We start from the raw sequence: 20,024 nt of genomic DNA, 5'->3' as shown, positions 1-20,024 counted from the left end.
CACTCACACTTAGGAGCTCCAGGGTTAGAGGCGCAGACGGGGGATGCGCAGCTGCAGGCACAGGATGCTGACCTGGATGGCCTCCAGAGGCTGGGGAGGGGCGGGGCTTCCCGAGTCCCAGAGGGAGAAGGCCCTGGGACAGGGGTTCCTCCTTCAGCCTCCAGAACTGTGGGAGGGTGGCCGTCTCTCATGCGAGCCCTCAATTTAAGGTGCTGTGCTTTGCAGTCCCAGACAGAATACAGCCTTTCGCCTTTTACTTTCACTCCAGTGTGCATGAAATGAGTCCTGATGGGATGCCCATGTCGTCATGTGATCTGCTCTTGTGAGCCTTTGCCTGGTCCGCCAAAACACACAACGGATGAAAATACCTAAACAAGGAAATAAACTTTCCTTGGCAAACGTTTCCCCCAGTGACTTCACTTTCACCTCCTCGTATGAACTGACCAATAATTCATTAGCACCCAAAGTAATTTTATGTTCTTGGTTCTCCATTGTAAAATGGTGACCTTCCTGAATCACTCATCAAGTTCTTCAAGTAGGAAGTATGCTCTGTCATATCTCAGTGGCTGTTTGAAAAGAATACACTGTAACAATGTTACACCAGGTTCCCTCGCTTCCTGGGTAACCATGGGAGTGGTTACCACTACATTGTTAGTACAAATCCCCATACGAGGTATTTTCCTCCACCTTCATGTGCATCCTGATGTGTGGAGGGAGCACAGGGCAGGCGGCAGACCCACCTCCCACCCTTCATTCACATTATTTAGAAAAGCTACATACCGAAAAACGAGCAGCAATACAAATATCTATAATAATAAAAGCGTAATATGCAAATCGGCTGAACGGCTGAACAGCGGAATGACCTTCTGGATGAAGCCGGGGCTGCGAAGGCCTACTCTTGCACGAATTTTGTGCATCGGGCCTCTAGTAAAATGATAACCAGGAGTACCTTTTAGCTCAGTTAAGATGTAAAGGAAACTTCAAGAAGGTTTCTCACTGTGGTTAGGTATTTGCTTGTATTGACTTGGGTTTTAACAAGTAAAACGCTACATGTGACATTTGAATAGCTTATTCTAAATGCAAACTTCTTAACATATGCTCACATCAGGCATCTATCATTTAAGTCACACAGAAATTGAAAACTTTCTACTTTAATAGGCAACAGGATGAAAACAGGGTTAGAATGCTCCCATGTGCTTTTAGAAACCTTCATTTTGCCATGTTTAAATATCCCATTTCAGATTTCTACATTTTGAATAGCTCTGCCTTACTCTTTGTGGGTAAAACTGTTACCGTACACTTCAATTTCCCACTAATGTAATGTCTACGTTTGTTAAGCAAACAGTATATTGTGGGAGCAGCCCTAATATTTGAAATTCTAATGGGTGTGTTTCCAGGGTAACACAAAGAAATAAAAAGCTTTTATTATTTTTTTCTTAAAAATAAATTTTATAAGGAGGACTGTGGTTCTCTGTTTTTCAAATACATGTCTGCTAACTGCCTCTTTGTGACATATTTTTTAATTCTTCTTAAGAATTTCCATAACCAGGAGAATTGGACCAAAAGGTATTTTCTTTATCTCTCTTTAGACAGAGTAAGTGGCTAACTTTGAAGGATTAAGTGAGGGCCAATTAAAAGGCATTTCCCCCCAAATCTCACTCCATTTGGAAGGGTCTTCACTATGCCTATGAATTTGGTTAAAGCACTGTGATTCTAGAAGCTTCCTTGGGGGGGGGGGCGCGGGGGGGCTCGGCAGTCTGGAAATCTACCTCTGTGAGCTCCTCCTGCAACCATCGCCTCTCCTTCACCGCGTCTCATTTGAGTCTCACAATAATGCTGGTGACAGAAGTGGCTACATTGTATTGAGTAGTTACCAGGGACCAGGCACCTTGCTACATACTATGGAGGAAACAGGCAGTCCTCCTGTTACCGGAGAATTACACGCCCCACCCCTCCTGGGAGTGAGGTAGTTGAATTATCTTCAGAAATGAATTTTCTAGGACTCGCACAGGAGGGTGGGATGTGGGAGAAGCTTTACTGGCGTGGAGTTACATGTCCCGGCTTCCACAGGCCCCTGCCCCCGAAGCCAGTCCTGGAAAAGGTGCCGCTGGGGTTTCATCAGAGCCAGAAACAAGGGAGGGAACCCTTCCACTCCTTTCCTGTTAAATAATAACCAGGTCAGCCCTAGCCGGTTTGCTCAGTGGATAGAGCATCGGCCTGCAGACCAAAGGGTCCCGGGGTCAATTCGGGTCAAGGGCACGTACCTGGGTTGCAGGCTCTGCCCCAGCCTGGGCCCTGGTCAGGGCTCCTGCAGGAGGCAACCAATCAGTGTGTTTCTCTCACATCAATGTTTCTCTCTGTCTTTCCTCTCTCTTCCTCTCTCCCTAAAAATCAATGGAAAAATATCCTCGGGTGAGAATTAACAACAAAAAATAACCAGGTTATTACAATGGCATCTCTCCCAACAATCCTTGAGGTAGGTTATTAATAGTTCCTCACTTTTTAAAATTAGAAAGCTGAGGTTCAGGGGTTAAGTAGGTTGCCCAAGATTATATGCAGCCAGTAAGCACTAGAACCTGCATTTGGGGCCTGAATCCTTAGTCCCGTTTTATAAACTGTAGCTAGAGCATACCATTTTCCCTGCTGGCTTACATGGTTAGCAAACGTCCGAGGGGAGATGGGAATTCAGGTCTCCCTGGCTTCCGCTCTCGTGGCCTTTCCTGTAGCCTAGACTGCCGCCTCTGTCCCATTCATCCAAAAGGGTTTATGGAGCCCTGGCCAGTGCGGCTCGGTTGGTTGGGCGTCATCCTGTGCACCAAAAGGTCATGGTTCAGTTCCTGATCAGGGCACATGCCCAGGTTGGGGGTTCGGTCTGCACATGGAAGGCAGCTGATCGATGTTTCTCTTTAACATCAATGTTTTCTTCCCTCTCCCTTCCCCTCTCTCTAAAATAAACAAAAACATTTAAAAATAATAAAAGAATCTAGCTTTTTTTTTAAAGGTTTACAGAGTACTCCTGTGTGCCAGACAATGACCTAGATGTGGGCATGTGACAGTGAATAGGCAGACAAGAACTCTACATTCTTAAAATTTATTTTCATGTGTGGGAGTAAATGATAAGTAAATGGATGAATGAGAAAACCAGAGATTTTTAAAAAAGCTATAAAGAAAGTAGAAAGGGCGATGTATAAGTGGCTGGGGAAACGTATTGCCATTGTCACCCACACCAGCACATACACTCCACTCATTTTTCGGAGTAGCTAGCTGGTATGTGTTCTGCATAAAGAGGTCATGGTTACCTCGGATGGGAGGCACCAGGGCATTCTTGGAGTAGAAAGTCCCTCCTGGGCTTGTGCCTCATGAGAGATGCTCAAAGGATATGCATTGAACTTGGCTGCCTTGCTGGGGAACTCTGCCATCGCCAAAGCAGTAAGACCACTGGGCTGGCCTGAGGACCCACACCTGTGTGTTTCTGGTAGTTTCATTGAGTTGAGGTTTCATGTAATTATTATGTTGGCCTTTCGAACTCCAACTGAGAATGTTTATTTCTTCCTTTCAATGAGGATCAAAGAAAACATCTACTCTTTGGTAATGGCCATCAAAAGTATCTTAAATGAATTTAGGTTTGCGTTAAATATATATTTTTAAGAACAATTACAGAATAAATTCTGAATACATTTTGTTTATCACAACAGAAAGAATAACAAAACAAAAATGAGTAATTAACAAAAAATGGAGTCATACAAAATGAACTAAAAATACAAAGCTGAATAAACCTACCAAAAACATCTCTAAAATATGGCCTTGTAATTAATCCTATCATTAGGAAACATACTCTCCTTTTCAGCTTGGCCTGGACGGTGAAGTTATGGCCTCGCTTTCCCAAGTAAGCACCACGGCCAGTCACCTAACAGGCTCCCGCCAGTTTCCAGTGTTGGCTGAGTCTCCAACGCCCGTTTTTAACTGCTACGACCCCATTATCTTAAACCATTCAGGCGATGCTCTCTTGGATTTACGTAAATAAATTCCTCTTTCCAGGGCGAGGTGTACTCCCGCCTTGGACTTGGCCGTGCTTTTCCTGCTTGCAGCCAGGTGGCCAGTCTGCTTCCCGCCATCTGATAGCGACGCCCCAGGCTACTTGCACATTGAGTGGCTTCTCCAGGGCTTTCCCCAGACGCCCGTTTTGTGAGATACATTGTGTCTTGTTTGTTTGGGCGTAGAAAGCTGCTCAGAGATTGTGCAAGTAAATTAAAGCTGCAGCGTTCATACAACGGCTACTATGTTCCTGGGAAAGGAAGAGGAACTCGTGTGAGGATACAAAATGATCTTCACCATCTATTAAGTGAAAATAGAGAGAGGCGAAAGAGTTTATATAAGTGAGCTAACTTTTATCTGAGGTGGAAAAATTGATTTTAAAGTTGCTTGTACTTTGAAGAAGAATGAATGGAAGGAAAACACAAGAAAATAATAAAAGTGACTATTTATGGGGTAGGGAACAAGATGAATTGGGGGGTAGGGGTTGAAATGGCTCAATGAGTAGGTTTTAATAGTATTTTGGGTTTTTAACCATATGAATGGATTACCTTTTTAAAGGATGACAGATCTTGGTGGTGGTTACATGAATCTATGCATGTGGTAAGATTCCATGGGCCTGTCCACTAAAGAAAGAAATGCGTGCATGTGGAACTGCTGAAATTTAAGTCCAGGCTGCAGTTCAGTTAACAGCATCTCACCAATGTCAGCTTCCTGCTTTTGAGTGCTGTGCTACGTTGGGGTAGAAAGATTTCATTGGGAGAAGTTAGGTCAGGGCTATGTGGGAACTCTGTTTTATTTTTGCAACTATGTGAGCCTCATATTACCTCAAAACAGAAAGTTAAAAAGCCAATTTACAAAAAAGTAACTAAGATTTGGAAACAGCCTAAGTGCCCATCAGTGGATTAAAAAGATGTGGTACATCTACACAATGGGATACTACGTTGATGTAAAAAAGAAAGAACTTTTACCATTTGAACAGCATGGATGGACATGGAGAGCATTATGCTAAGCGAAATAAGCTGGTCAGAGAAAGATAATTATTACATGATCTCACTCATTTGTGGAATCTAATGAACAACATAAACTGCTGGACAAAAATAGACCCAGAGACAGAATCATTGAACAGATTGTCAAACCTCAGAGGGAAGGCAGAGGAGGGGGGTGGATTAAGAGATCAACCAAAGAACTTGTATGCATAAAAGCATAACCAATGGACACAGACAATGGGGGTGGGGGTGGGTGAAGGCCGGGGGGGGGGGCGGGGGGACGGGAGGAGGGCTGGGAGAGGACAATGGGGGGAAAAGGGGACATATGTAATACTTTCAACAACAAAGAATTTTAAAAAATAAAAAGCCAGAAGTTACAGAGTTAGCTCAGAATTTCAAGGAATTAGCATTAGTAAGAAATGAAATAAAACAGACTTCTAATGCAATAGGTAAGAAAAAATAGGTACTAACTAATATCTAACTAATATGTGCAAGAAAGTGGGATCTAAATAGGAATCCAGGAGAGAACTCAGGGGCAGGAAGAGAGAGGGTGGGTGCTTGGGGTATCCTCAGAGAGCCCCGAGCTCTGCCCCTTCTCCCAGGGGGCCCTCTCTCTTCCCCACCTCTCTCTCTTTGCCTCATTATTTCTTCCCGCTAGTGTCTCCCTGCCCAAGGTCTCTTTTCTGTCTTCTCTCTTCAGCTTCCTGTATTATTCTCAGGTTCCGTCTCTGTGTTTTGTCCCTCCTGCCTCTCCTTAGCCACCCCACTATAGGATTCCATCACCGCACAATGCCTCCCATTTCATCCTTGCTCTTCCTTCCTGCCCTTTCCATTGGGTTTCACTCGCTTGTCCTCCACGCTCCACAGTGCTTCTCAGCAAGTGACATCCACAGCCATTTGTCCACGCTCCTGACAGCGCCTCAGTCCCCATCCTACATCCCTGTGGCCTCTCACTAATGGGATATGTTGGGTCCCACTTAAAGTTCCTGCAAGAAGCATCTGAGTGGCTGCTAGACTCGCACCCACCTCTGGCTGCTGAGATAGTTGTGTTTTTGTCTTACTCTGTGTGTGTCAGGGACAGTGGGCCCAGGCTCTCAGGGGACAGGCCCAGCAAGAGCAGTCATCTCGTCTGGCAGATGGGAAGGACTCACAGAGAGACAGGGGGATGTTCGCCAGGTCTCATTTTGTCAGGGAGGAAACCTCTTTCTTACTTATAAACTGTTCAGAAAGTGTAAATAATAGGATTGCAAGAAACTATTTGGATTATAGCAATATCTGAAATGCTAGACTTAACTGAGCTTGTTGTAATTGATCCAATTAAGTTTCAGAGTAAATAGAAATACCACTTAGAAAGAATCCAAACTTTGCAAGGAGGAAAGCAAAAGAAGGGATATAAACTTCTAGAAACATTTTACATAATATATTTGAAGACTCAGAAACTTCAAAAAATAAGGATCCTCGCAGCCAATTGGCCTGGAGGTCAACTCCCCCGCAGTGATACCAATAACAATCAAGGCTTAACTACAACAAGACTGCACACACAGCCCACAAAGGGATGCACCAAGAGTGTCTACCTCTGGTAACTGGGGAGGCTGAGCTACTGGGCCCTGCTAGGACACCTAGCACACAAAGCAACTCCATCAACTCAGGGAAGCAGCTAAAATGCGGAGACAAAGAGGCAGGCCACAAATGAAAGAAATGGAGGAAAGCAAAAGACTGGATATAGAGTTCAAAACCATGGTTATAAGGTTTTTCAAGAATTTCCTAGAAAAGGCTGATAAATTTAATGAGACCTGTGAGTATATGAAAAAAGATCAACTAGAAATTAAGCATATACTGACTGAAATAAAAAATATTATACAAAGACCTAAAAGCAGACTAGAGAATCGCAAGAATCAAGTCAAAGATTTGGAATACTAAGAAGCAAAAAACACTCCTCCAGAAAAGCAAAAAGAAAAAATAATCCAAAAAGTTGAAGATAGTGTAAGAAGCCTCTGGGACAACTTCAAGCTTACCAACATCAGAATTATGCGGCTCCCCAGAAGAAGAGAGAGAGCAAGATACTGAAAACCTATTTGAAGAAATAATGACTGAAAACTTCCCCCACCTGGTGAAAGAAATAGACTTACAAGTCCAGGAAGCGCACAGAACCCCAAACAAATGGAATCCAAAGAGGACCACACCAAGACACATCGTAATTAAAATGCCAAGAGCAAAAAACAAAGAGAGAATATTAAAAGCAGCAAGAGAAAAACAGTTAGTTACCTACAAGGGAGCACGATTGTCAGCTAATTTCTCAACAGAAACTATGCAGGCCAGATGGGAATGGCAAGAAATATTCAAAGTGATGAATAGCAAGAAACTACAACCAAGATTACTCTACCCAGCAAAGCTATCATTCAGAATTGAAGGTCAGATAAAGAGCTTCACAGATAAGAAAAAGCTAAAGGAGTTCATCACCGCCAAACCAGAATTATATGAAATGCTGAAAGGTATTCTTTAAGAAGAGGAAGAAGATGAAAAAGATAAAGATAAAAATTATGAACAACAAATACGTATCTATCAACAAGTGAATCTAAAAACCAAGGGAATAAAAAATCTGATGAACAGTATTAACTGGTGAATATAATAGAATCAGGGGCATAGAAAGGGAGTGGACTGACAATTGCCAGGGGAAAAGGGGAGTGGGGGGTGCGGGAAGAGACTGAACAAAAAGTGTACACCTATGGATGAGGACAGTGGGGGTGTAAGGGCAGAGGGTGGGGTAGGAACCTGGTGGAGGGGAGCTATGGGGGGAAAAAGAGGAACAATTGTAATAATTTGAACAATAAAGATTTATTAAATTTAAAAAATAAGATATCACAAAGCCCATTGAGTTCAGGAAGATCTCTCTATAAACTTTCTTTTTCATTAGATCATTGCTCAAAGTGACTGGCAATATTACCTATTCCACTGAGGAGGAGTTAGTGAGAATAGAAGGGTGGTGCACAAACCAATATCCTAATGCAATAGTTCCCAGATTTACTGTCCATGGGAAAGGCTAACAGAAGATGTAAAAGACAAAAATGGCTGTGCCCCACCTTGATCTGTGGATCACGACCTTCAGGAACGGGGGGGGGGGGGGGAGGGGGGGAGAGGGAGGGAGGATGCCTTATTCTCAGATTTGTCTTAAATTTCACCAGGGGTTCAGGGTGAAGATTCAGATGGAGACTGTTCTAGAGCCCTAAGGAGGAGACCCTACATGAATTCCTGACTTTCCTAAGAGAACTGAAGGTCTGAGGAGTTCCACAACCTCAGTTAATGAAAAGGAATACCTGATTAGAATGGGTGTTGGACTAAAGACCAGATCAGATTTCCATTAAAGACTTAGAATAAAGATTAAAAGGTGCACATTTGTGGCAGAGCCTGCTGAGGCCTACAGGTCTGGCCCCTGCTGCCCCAATGCGTTGCCCTGCTACACGCCTGCCTGCCTTCTGAGTGTCAGCTACATGGCTGTACTTTGATTTATCTGAGTGCGCCATGGTACCTTCTATTTCAAAGCTCCAGCACATGCTGTTCCACCTGGAAGGCCCACCCCCTTCTCACTCCTGCAGCCTAGTTAGCAGTAGGTCATTCTGTGGATCTCAGTTCAACCCAAGCCTTCCTGACCTGCTCTCTAACTCCCCATGCTGGGGTTCTTGTTCCGGCATTATGAAGAGTTCAGCAATCTGGAGAAAGGCTGATGTGTAGATTCAATAAGGAGTCCAAAGATGAGAGATAGTTTTGAAAGGCATTGGGGGTCAGAGGAGCTTCAACTAAAGGAGCTAAAGACTACTCTTTAACTCAGGACCCGGTGCTATTTATTAACACAAATTGTCCTAAGGCAAGGTGGAGATAATACACTTCAAAGGGTAGGGTTTACAAAAGCATTGTCAGATTGGGAAATAGCCTACAGCTGTTCAGGTGTTTGGCCAACAGGAGGCAATAACATGCAGATTAAAATGCCCTGAGCTGTCTGGCAGCAAACAATTATCCTATTCAGGTTTGGGGGAAGTGCCTTTCCAGCTGTTCCAACAGGTAATTACATATGTGGCTCAGCCCTTGTTGAGCCCCCCAAGCTTCACCAACCTTTTGATGAAACTATTGTAATTATGACATGTTGGAATTGGTTCCCAGCATCCCCACACACTGCCTTCCTCCCCAGCACATGCAACCTGTTTCCATTTCAGTATTTGATGGACAGGTCTCCCCGGTGACAAGCTCCATAAGGGCTGCAACCACGTGTGTTTGTTCATCTTTGTATCGTGAGCTCCTTGCACAGTGTCCTACGGACCCATTGTTTGTGTCCCCTCGGAACTCACGTGTGGGAGCCTGAACCTCTCATGTGATGGCACTCAGAGGAGGTGCCTCTGGGAGTTGGTTAGGCCACCAGGCAGAGCCCTCATGTGGGAGAAGTGCTCTTTTAAGAAGAGGCGGGAGAGAGATGACTGCGCTCACTGCTCCCTGCCCCCCGGGGAGACAATGAGAACACAGCCATCTACAAGACTGGAAGAGGGGCTTCTCCAGGAACTTGACCTTGCTTGTACCCCGACCTCAGGCTTCCAGTCCCAGAGCTGTGAAAACAAAGACCTGTCCTTTCAGCCACCCATTCCATGGCTTCTGTGACAGCAGCTCACACCCAGACCGCAGACGCTCAGTAACTGCACTTGTATGTGGAAGCAGGAAGAACTTCCATCTGGACCATCAGTTCAGCAGAGACCTCGGGGCAGGCTGGCTGAGAGCCAGTGCAGGGGAGGGTTGACAGAGTGTCTTTATGAGCCCTTAACAATCGCGTGCTGTCGTGTTCTTTTCAAGAGAAACCTGAGTACATAAAGTGGACTCTATCTTTCTGTGGCCGTTAAGCGTGAGAGTACCCACATGATTTCATTACATGGCAAGGTAATGTTTGGGATTATGTGCCCTAAATAGAGATTATAAAAATACAACAGAAATTCATTTAGGGGTTCTTGGGAGCAATTCAAACAGAGAGGCTAAAACTGAAATACCAGAAGATACGCACGTGGAGAGACATGTCTTATTTTAAAAGCCGTAGAAGGGAGCAACAACCGTGGATGTCACATATGAATCCAAACAAAACGTTCTGAGGGCCGGCAATCCAAACTGCCAGTGCTGACTGGTGCTGGCACCAGCTCACACCAGCCCTGTAGGGAGCAGCGTGCGATGGTGTGGAGTGGCTATGACTTGTTGATTTCTCCATATTAATTCCCAGAACCCTTTGCCTTGTATAAGATCATTTTTTTCACATGTATTGATTTTTATTATAAAAGTAATACATATTCTTTGTTCAAAACTGAAATACTAGGGAAGCCTTTGAAATGAAACAGGAAAGTTTCTCTTCTTTATGTCCCTCTTTGTGGGGTAAACAGTTTCAACAATTTGATGTGTATCTTTTCCAAACATACAGACATGCACACACACTCACACTCACACACACAATCTCACTTTCTACTGTGTCTATTTCACTTAATCTCTTCTTCAAAACATTTTAAAGTCTATTTTTATTTTAAGATATATATTGAGAACTTAATAATCAAAATGAAAGCATAGATTTTTCTAAAAAGATTTCTTTAAGGAACAGCCTAAGTGCTGAGTGGGTAAAAAAGCTTTGCGACATTTACACCATGAAATACTATGCAGCTGTAAAAATAAAAATAAAAAAGAAGGATTTCTGGCCTTTTGAGACAGCATAGAGGGACCTGGAGAGTATTTTGCTGAGTGAAATAAGCCAGTCAGAGAAAGACAAATACCATGTGATCTCACTTATTTGTGGAATCTAATGAACAAAATAAACTGATGAACAAAATAGATCCAGAGGCATGGATACAGGAAACAGACTGACAGCTGTCAGAAGGGAGAGCGGGAGGGGGACTGGATGAAAGAAGATGAAGAGACTAGCCAAAGAACATGCATGCATAACTCATAGAACAGGCATCAGTGTGGTCATGGCCAGAGGGAAGGGGGGCTGGAGACTGGATGAAGGAGGGCAAAATGTGTGTGTGGGGGAAATGGGAAAATCTGTAATAGTGTCAACAATAAAAATAAAGTTAAAAAAAAGAAGGTAGCTACCCACTAATCCTAGCTTTGGAATTTATAACCATCAGTGGCAGTAGAGATGATTTCTGCCTCTACCAATGTAGAACCTGATTCAAAATCACTAAATAATGGACTCTCACCATATTATTAAATTATACATACATTAGGCTTATTTTACAGCCTTTTTGCCTACATTTTCTCATTCAAATCTCACAATAAATTTTTGAGCTCAGAGAGCTAGGTAAAGGGGGAAACTGAGGCTCAGAGAAGGCAAGAGAGCTGCACAAAGACACAGTGAAAAATGGGAGAGCCCTGGCTGGTGGTGCGCAGTTGGTTGGGGGGCATCCTAGGCACCAAATGATTGCTGGTTCGTGGTCAGAGCACGTGCCTGGGTTGTGGGCTCAATCCCCGGTAGGAGGTGTGCAGGAGGCAGAGGATCTCTGTTTTGCTCTCACATTGATGTTTCTCTCTCTCTCTCTCTCTCTCTCTCTCTCTCTCTCTCTCTCTCAAAAAAATCAATAAAAGTCTTTAATAATAAAATGGGAGCGACAGGATTCAAATCTAGAGCTTCTGACTCAAAATTCACATTCTTTCCTGTAAACCTGGACTGTCTAACATGACAGCCACTAGCCACATGTGGCTACTGTGCACTTGAAATGTGGAATCTGTGTCACCCAGGAACTAATTTTTTAATTTTATTTAATTTAAATGTAAAATTTTAAATGGAAATCTATATATATAAAAGCCAAGTGACTGGGACACTGGAATGACAAGAACGACCAGTCGCTATGACACACACTGTGGTGGCCAACCAGCGGGATCAGGGTCCCAATCGCCCCCCTCCCCCAACCTCTCATGGCCCTGGCCACCAACCTGGCCTGATTGGCCTCCATCGGGGTGGGCCGGCTAGACCCCACCTGTGCATGATTTCATGCATTGGGCCTCTAGTATAAAATAGATTTCCTCTAAATACAACTTAATTGTTTTGGCAAAACTGCATTTTACTTTTACCATTAAAAATTTAGCATTAGAACATAGATGTATTGTGTCATAGACCCATTGGATTTCAAGATTAGTATATAATTCAGAATCTCATTAATACAATTTTATATTGAGCACAGGCTGAAATAAACATTTTGGACATATTAGATTAGCTACATGATTACAATTATTTTCACTTTGTTTAACTTCTAAATATTTGATGACATGGAACTATAGTATTAACCATGTGGCTTGCGTTTACTTATTTTGGGTAATGTTGCTATAAATTACACTGTCCTGTCAATTTCTTGGCCACTGAGAGAACCGTGTATAGAATATTGAAATGTGTGCTCTTGTTATTTGGTGCACCCTTCCACAATTAGAGATGTGCTAAGTGTTCCCTAAAGCAGGGGAGACCCAGCCAGGGTCAGGTCAGAGGCAATTTCCCTAACTCTGGAGGATGTCTGGGTAACGCTCCTCTGAATGTGTTTCACTGCAAATGAACACAAATCCTAAATCTGAATCGATAGCTTTGCAGATCGATCCTCGGTGCTTTGATCAAGTTCTGCTTCTTTGCCTTTTTTTGACAAGGTTCCCTTTTCTCCCTGACCTTGTTCATAAGAGGGCTGGAGGGAGCCGTCCCTCCGTGGGCCTCGAAATGAAATGAAAGGGCCTTTCCCGTTACCGTTCTGGACCTGGAAATTGCTCTCCAGATCCCCCTAAAGTCTCCAAAGATCAGCTTCTTTGCCTTTGCTCCCATTCCACTGAAAAGCCTGAACCACTAAATAAATACAATGCTGTATGAAGAGAGTAACAGCTCACATCGGTGAGCCCCTGTGCCGGGCACAGTGCTGTGTCCTGTCATGTGCACTATCTCATTGAGTTCTTCTGGAGACCGACCTGCCAATACCAACCGCAGGACTGGTAACAGACAGTCCCTGGGATCATATATCCAGAAAGAGGCAGGGGTGGGGTTTGAGCCCTAGTTCACCTGCTACTGAGTATATTCTGTGAACCACTGCACTCCGGTCAGTCCACAGGATAACACGGGGGTTTTAATCTGGGTCCTCAGATGCATGTCAGGCAGTACACAAAGTGCCTGATGCTGTTGCTCCATTTGTGGTCGTGCTAGCGCCCTGGGGAGAGGATCTGTAGCTTCATGCGCTGTGAAAGCACCCAGTCAACGAGGAGGGCTTAAGAACCTTTGTCTACAGAGCAGTGACTCTTCGGGGAACTTTTCTAGCTGTCAGGTGTTTGTTAGTACAAACCTAAGGCATTAATAACGCCATCCTTTTGTACCAATAGCTTAAAAAGGTACAAGATTGAATATGCAGCTCTTTGAATTCATGAGGGAGTGGAGGGAATTAATCAATGAAATGCCTCTTAATCCCACCTGTGGACGGGAATGAGGAGGTAATTATTTTTCCCTAGGAGCGCTCACAAGCTGGGAAAGATGAGAGAAGCAAAAGATTATGCAAATCCTTACATATAAACCCAACTACATGCATATGAGACTCTCAAAAGTTTTTAAAGACCTGGAAGCTATACAGTAAAAGAGCAAAAGAAGATGGGAAATGCCATAGAAAAGATGGAACAGGGAACACGGACAGATGTCTGGTCCTTCTTTAAGTCACTAGGTAGGCAAGTAACTAACTCCACATAGCTACTAAGAACTACATGTACCTAGGTCAACTAAATGTAGTCTGCATATGCTTAATTGCATGTTTAGAATATATAACATTTAGAGTCTACAAACATGCAATAGTGTGACAAAAAAAACCACAGCTGATACCTAGGTTGATTTTGGATGGGAGAGAAAATAAATATGAGAGTATATGACATGGATGAAAATTAAAACCATATTTGTACCAATACAGAAATAACATTCTCAAGATTTTAAAGGATAAATTTCCCTCAAGTTTTGTTGAAATCATTGTTAGAGTCCTTACAAAGTTACAAACCAAGGGAATCAGGCACATTTTCCAGAATCTCAAAGAGCCTGTTTACCATCGAGTATGAGCCCCCTATCCAGGGAACTGGACTCTCTATTATTTCCTCGTGGGCCTACCTCCAGCCGACTGGCTACCTCAATTTCCCTCAGAACAACCGATGAGTACATGCTGTTCGCATCCTCTTGTGTACACATGTAGCTAAACTGTACAATAAACTTAATTAGTCTAATCCCCAACACATGAAAAACCATCTCTTCTAAAACCCCTTCAGCAAATGCTTCAGTTCTCCTCGTTCACCTCCCTGAACAATGGTTCTGCTGTCTCATATTTTACCTCTAACTTGGTCTGCATTGGATTAAAATTATCTCATTTATGCAACCACTCCCATATATTTGTGAAGTAAATACTGTATGTATGACTCTATATTATCTCCCCACTAGAAAATTAGCTTTTAACGTGAAGAAATGCACTTTATTTCTGTTATTTCTTGTATGGCAGTTGACCCAGGATTCTCTAAATAAACATATGTTTACGGTAAGGAAATAGTTAGTCGATGGAACTTATGGCTTTAGGGAGATAAACATCATTTTGGTTTCTAATACTTTAAAATTCCTTGAACAGAATCCACGTTCTTTCTGTGGGGAATGGCCATGTTATGTACATTTGCACTCCCTTCGGTGTAGATCCTTCTCCGCCTTCACTCCTGTTATGCAATGACTTCTTTTCAGAAGATTCTTTCAATACTGACACTTAGGGTGGGTAAGAGTATGGGCTCTGCAGGCAGACAGACTTGGGTCAAAACCTACCTCCAATATTTCACAGCTGTTTCGTTCTTGGACATCTTATTTGGAATCTATGGAGCTAATTTGTTGTTGTCGTAAAATGGGATCCACAATGTTGCTCACCTCCTGAAGCCATTGTGAAGGCTCTGGGGCTTAGCATACCACTAGGCAAGTGAAAATACTCCCTGCGTGGAAGCTGCAACACTGTCATCCAAAGCGCCTGCTAGATTGCTCCTAGTTACGTTTTCCCCATTCTACAGGTGAGAAAAAGAAAGTTTTTTATCAATGAGATAGTGCACATGACAGGACATTGCTCCTAGTTAGGAAAGGAAAAGTGGAGGAAAAAGGAGGGTTTGTTTTTAAAAAGAGAGGTTCAGTTCATTTTGAGTTGCAGTTTTAGATGTATCTGTTGACATCATAGTTGATAAAGTAATTTTTTGTATAATTATTTCTCACATGCAGGTCATAGGTTACATATTAATAGTTAAACATACTGGGAAAGTGTGCATTCTTCATGAAGGAGCAATATAGATGTCAATTAAATAGCACATTAGGCATGCTTTTGACTTATGTGCACAGAAGAGAATTGCTATCATAGGAGAGAGCTTTAACTCCTGGAGAGTCAGGTAATTAGGAAGCTGTCAAAACTTGGCAGGTATCTTGTAGCAGTTGGTGTTCAGAATAGTTCCGGCTGCTCCTGTCTGAATGGGATGAGGTTAATATTCAGCTTCAATCAACAAAGGTTCAAAGGGGACAATTTAATTATGACTCTGTAACTTCTTAATTTTCAATTATTATGACATGGTGGTAACTGCCCTTGAGAAAGAGCTTTTAAAAGACATTTTTTTTTTCACTCACATAAGATTGCTTAAATAGACACATTTGAATAACAAGTAATGTTTACTGGTTCATGTTTTTTGAGTGTTGCAGTAAAGCAATAAAGTCTCTGGTGTGTGTGTGTGTTTTAATATATTAACATGGTAAATTAAAGACCCACTTTTCCTAAAGTTTATTTCATAGAACATTAATGAACTTGTGCAATCTTAACAGGTCTTACTTTGAGAAAAAAATTTTATGAAATAATAAACTTGAGCCCTGGCTGGTTTGGTTCAGTGGATAGACCATCGGCCTGCAGACTGAAGGGTCCTGGGTTAGATTCTGGTCAAGGGCACATGCCTGGGTTGTGGGCTCAATCCCCAGTGGGGGGCGTGCAGGAGGCAGTCCATCAGTGATTCTCTCTCATCATTGATGATTCTCTCTCTCTCCTTTCCTCTCTGAAATCAATAAAAATGTATTTTTAAAATATAATAAACTTGAGATATATTGGGTTAAATAAAGCCAAAGAAGTATTTATTTCAGAACATCTGAGATTTAAGTAATGTATATAATAAATCATCAGGGGAGTTAGTATATAAACTATTCCAAATTACTTGATAGGAGGATCCTTTCTTTATTTTTCTATAATACTTTGAAACTAGAGTTCAATGGAATATTCTCTGGGTTTGGTTTAATGAGCAAAAATCCTGAACTTAGGGTGAAAGCACCCAGGAGCTCTAATTCTGACACTGACATAGTTATCAAAGGCAAGTCCATTGGTTCATTCATTCATTTTCACTTAGATGAGTCAATCACACTCAATACAATCACTCACCTAGATGCTCATAAAAAATTAAAGGACATCCATAATTGATCTTTTTCTCTCACCTCCCATCAATAAAATTTGAAAGTTCAACTTCTGAACATATCTTAAATCCAACCACTTCCCTCTATTTTCACTTACAACTCAAATCTTAGCCATGATCATTTCTCACCTGAAATATTGAGGCAGGATATTCAAAATGCTTTCCCTGCCTCAACTTCTACCCATCTTACACATAGCAGCCAGGGAGGTCTCAATAAAGTATGAACTAGCGCCAGTGATGGTGAACCTATGACACGCGTGTCAGCACTGACACGCGTAGCCATTTCTGATGATATGCGGCCGCTGAGGCGGCCACATGCCGAGGATGAAACATTTGCTGCTCCTGAGGATGAAACATTTGCAAAATAATGTTTTTTCCTCAAAGTGACACACTACCCGAGTTATGCTCAGTTTTTTGGCGAAGCTCAAAAGGTTGCCCATCACTGAACTAGCCCATGGCCAAGCCTCTGCTAAGAGCATTCCAGTGGTTCCCAATGGCTCCACACCATCACCAAAACACAGTTCCGGGTGAACGTGGTGCTAACAATGAAGGACAAGCCGTAAATCTTCCAGGAAGTAGTAGTGCAGGCTATCGTCCTGACTTTGGGACAGGGAGAAATTTTTTTAAATAGGATTAACAAAATCAACACAGCAGAAAATTTTGGTAAATTGACCACATTACAATTAAGAACTGGTATTCATCAAAAGATATATTAAAAGAGTGAAATTGCAGTCTACATAATAGGCTTTTGTCAACATATACACTAGACAGAGTATTCATATCTACTGCTTATAAAGAATGCGCATAAACAACACCTATAAATCTTATGAAAATGGAAACACCCCAATAGAATAAGGGCTAAAGGCATGAACAAGGCACCTTAAAAATATACTACTATCTTGGCCATGTCAGTGGCTATACACTTTTTGATATTTCATTGAGCTGTACACTTTTGGAATGTGGTTTCCACTTCAATATATGTGACAAAAATTTACATATCCAAATAGGTCAAGACAGGAGCTAACGTCCTTGGCGACTGAAGTAACTTGACCTAGTTTTAATACGTAGTTATCTCTGCAATGGTCTTTATAAAGCAAGTCATCCTTTTCTTGGAAAACATAGACATATTTCATTTTTTCTATAGGGCAGTGCTAGCAGAGCCTTTGGAATAGGAATCGCATCATTATGTAAAGCCCTAGCTCTCCATCTCACCGAGCAGTCATTACTAAGTCATTGAGTCTGAACGTACAGTAGCATTTAATACAGATGGAGGGCTCACTGTTGTGTTTTGCATAAGATGAATAAACAAAGAATCAAAGAACAAGGGGCATTAATATTTAAGTGCGGTATTTAATTTGAGAAGCAGGACGGGAGACATTAGCATTGAAAGCAGATAGGGGGAAAATGTCTGGATGAGAAATGGAGGCGAGGAATCATAAAAACGTGGGCTAGGTAAGAATACAAAGACAAAGAATTCTGGTCTCCCTTGACAAACAGCACTAGCTCAGTGCAAAGGTGACGTGGTCTTCTCTGGGCCGGTTCTCCAGGAAGCTGAGCCACAGGATAGAAGTTTCTGGAGCCAATCTGCATTTTAATTGCCTAATTTCTGCGTTTGCCAACGAACCCAAGGATAGCTCCGTCTTGGCACAGCTGTTTAAGAACTAATGACTGTGGCGATGCCGGGGCTCACGCGTGGGCCTAGGCCACGCTCCACTTTGCAGGGTGAGTGGCAGCAGCAATGCAGGAGGCAGGATTCCCTCGCGGGGCGTGGTCTTCGCTTCTGCTGATTCCACGCTGGAAACAGCCAGGGACCCGCACCCCGCAGGAGGGGCCACCCCCACCAGAGGGAAAGGGCGTGGGAACGAGAGCAAAGCAGCCTGCGGACCCAGCACAGGCCTCGCCTGGCACCTGCACGGGCTCCAGCACATGGTCCCGGGAACCTGGTGTGAAATAAACAATGGACCGCAGGCCTCCCATCATTAGGGGCCTCTAAGAAAAACAGACATCAAACCCGAAATCCACACCAAACAGAGACCTACCGGACAGGGGAAGTGAGGCGAGATGGAAAACGCCCTTCCTCCCAAGGAAACGAGCAGGTATAACTAGATTTCACCAATGGCCTCGCCTCGGGATGTGGTGGAGCGAGGGAGGGATAGTTCTAAGCGGGACTGTGTATAATGCGCGACACAGGCCACGAAGCACCCGCTATTAAAATCATGTCCTTGAATATATTTTTAACGCACTTACAACATACGTGGAACCTCAGCAGGGGGCTTTACAGTCTTAGCGGGAGGGACAAAGCAAAGCTGAGGTCCTTGGGTCTGACTAGCCGGTGTCAGGCTCTGGAATTCAAGGGACAGAGCCGTGCGCAGCGCTCCCTGCCCCAGGAAGGCAGAGAAAAACTGCGACTTGCATGGCAATAACTTCAACTCCAAATGAAGCTCACCTGCTTGCTCCCGGAGCAGGTGGGGAGCTGCTGGGCAGGGCAGGGCAGCTGCCCTCAAACAAAGTGGCTGTGGAGGGGTTCCTAGCAGCGGGAGGGGATGGGGGACAGGAGGGGGTGGAGGAAGGGCAGAGGGGCGCCTGCTCCTCCTGTGAGCCTGTGAGCGCGGTGATGCTGCACTCCACTTGGGCTGCTGACAGCTTCCCATCACACGTGCCGCTGAGCAAGAAGCAGATAACTCACCTCGGGAGTAAGGAAGAAGAAAACCAGACTAACTGGACTGCGGGCTGAGGCATGCAGCTCTCAAGGCGCTATGAAAGCGGGTTCCTTTCCGTTCCAGGCGGAGAAATGGCTGTTTGCTGGCGTGCTCTTTGCAGCGTGGTCCCCTGCGGGGCCCTGAACAGCCGAGGCCCCTGCTCGGAGTGCCAGGAGCCTCTGTCCAGCTGGGGAGCACCCAGGACGCCCGGTCAAAGCCTGATGCCAAGGGGCGGCCCCCGAGTAAGATGGCCTCCCCTGTTCCATCAGCACAGGGAGAGCTCTGTCCAGCTGCCTCCTTGGCTCGCTCTTCTTTTTCGCCTCCCCTCCGGTAAGAGTGAAGACCCCATGTCCCCATTGCACTACATTACTGCACCTGTCCTGTCCCTCCTCCCTGACACGCCACCCGGACAGCCCCGGGGGGATGACCGCCCAACAGGCCAAAGCTGATGCCCACAGAGTGGGTGCTCAGAAAATCTTTGCTGAACGAAACTCGCCAGGTGCTTTGTGCATTCCCGGTTTTCCTGGGCTTTCTGCCTTTGTCCTCCTGTTCTCCTCATGAGTGCTCCTCAGCATCTCCAGGGGGGCTGTCCTCCCTGTCTCCTCTGGGAGTGCTGAAGGTCTCCGGCTTCTGGAAGCTCTAGCTCACTCCAGATATTCTCTGGATGCCTCTCTTTGAAACTCAGAGCAGCAACGTGTACGACTGGAGACCCTCACGTCTTTCTCTCCAGTCCAGACCCAGGTCAGTGCTGAGCTCTTGGCCCTCAGTCCACAGCCTCCTCTTGAGCGGCTCATTGGGACAGCAAGCCCCCCCATCACCCACTGTAAATGGAGTC

General features: G+C 44.0%; 1 protein-coding gene across 1 annotated transcript in view; it reads right to left on the bottom strand.

The window, feature by feature from the left end:
* Positions 1-20,024, bottom strand: part of TAFA1 (TAFA chemokine like family member 1) — a gene marked incomplete at its 5' end in the record, with an annotated part of 508,145 nt that overhangs the window by 208,845 nt on the left and 279,276 nt on the right. The gene's annotated exons all lie outside the window — the stretch shown is intronic.

The sequence above is a fragment of the Cnephaeus nilssonii genome (assembly GCF_951640355.1).
Source record: "Cnephaeus nilssonii genome assembly, chromosome: 17".
NCBI classification, from domain to species: domain Eukaryota; kingdom Metazoa; phylum Chordata; class Mammalia; order Chiroptera; family Vespertilionidae; genus Cnephaeus; species Cnephaeus nilssonii.
This window is presented reverse-complemented; position numbering and strand designations above follow the sequence as displayed.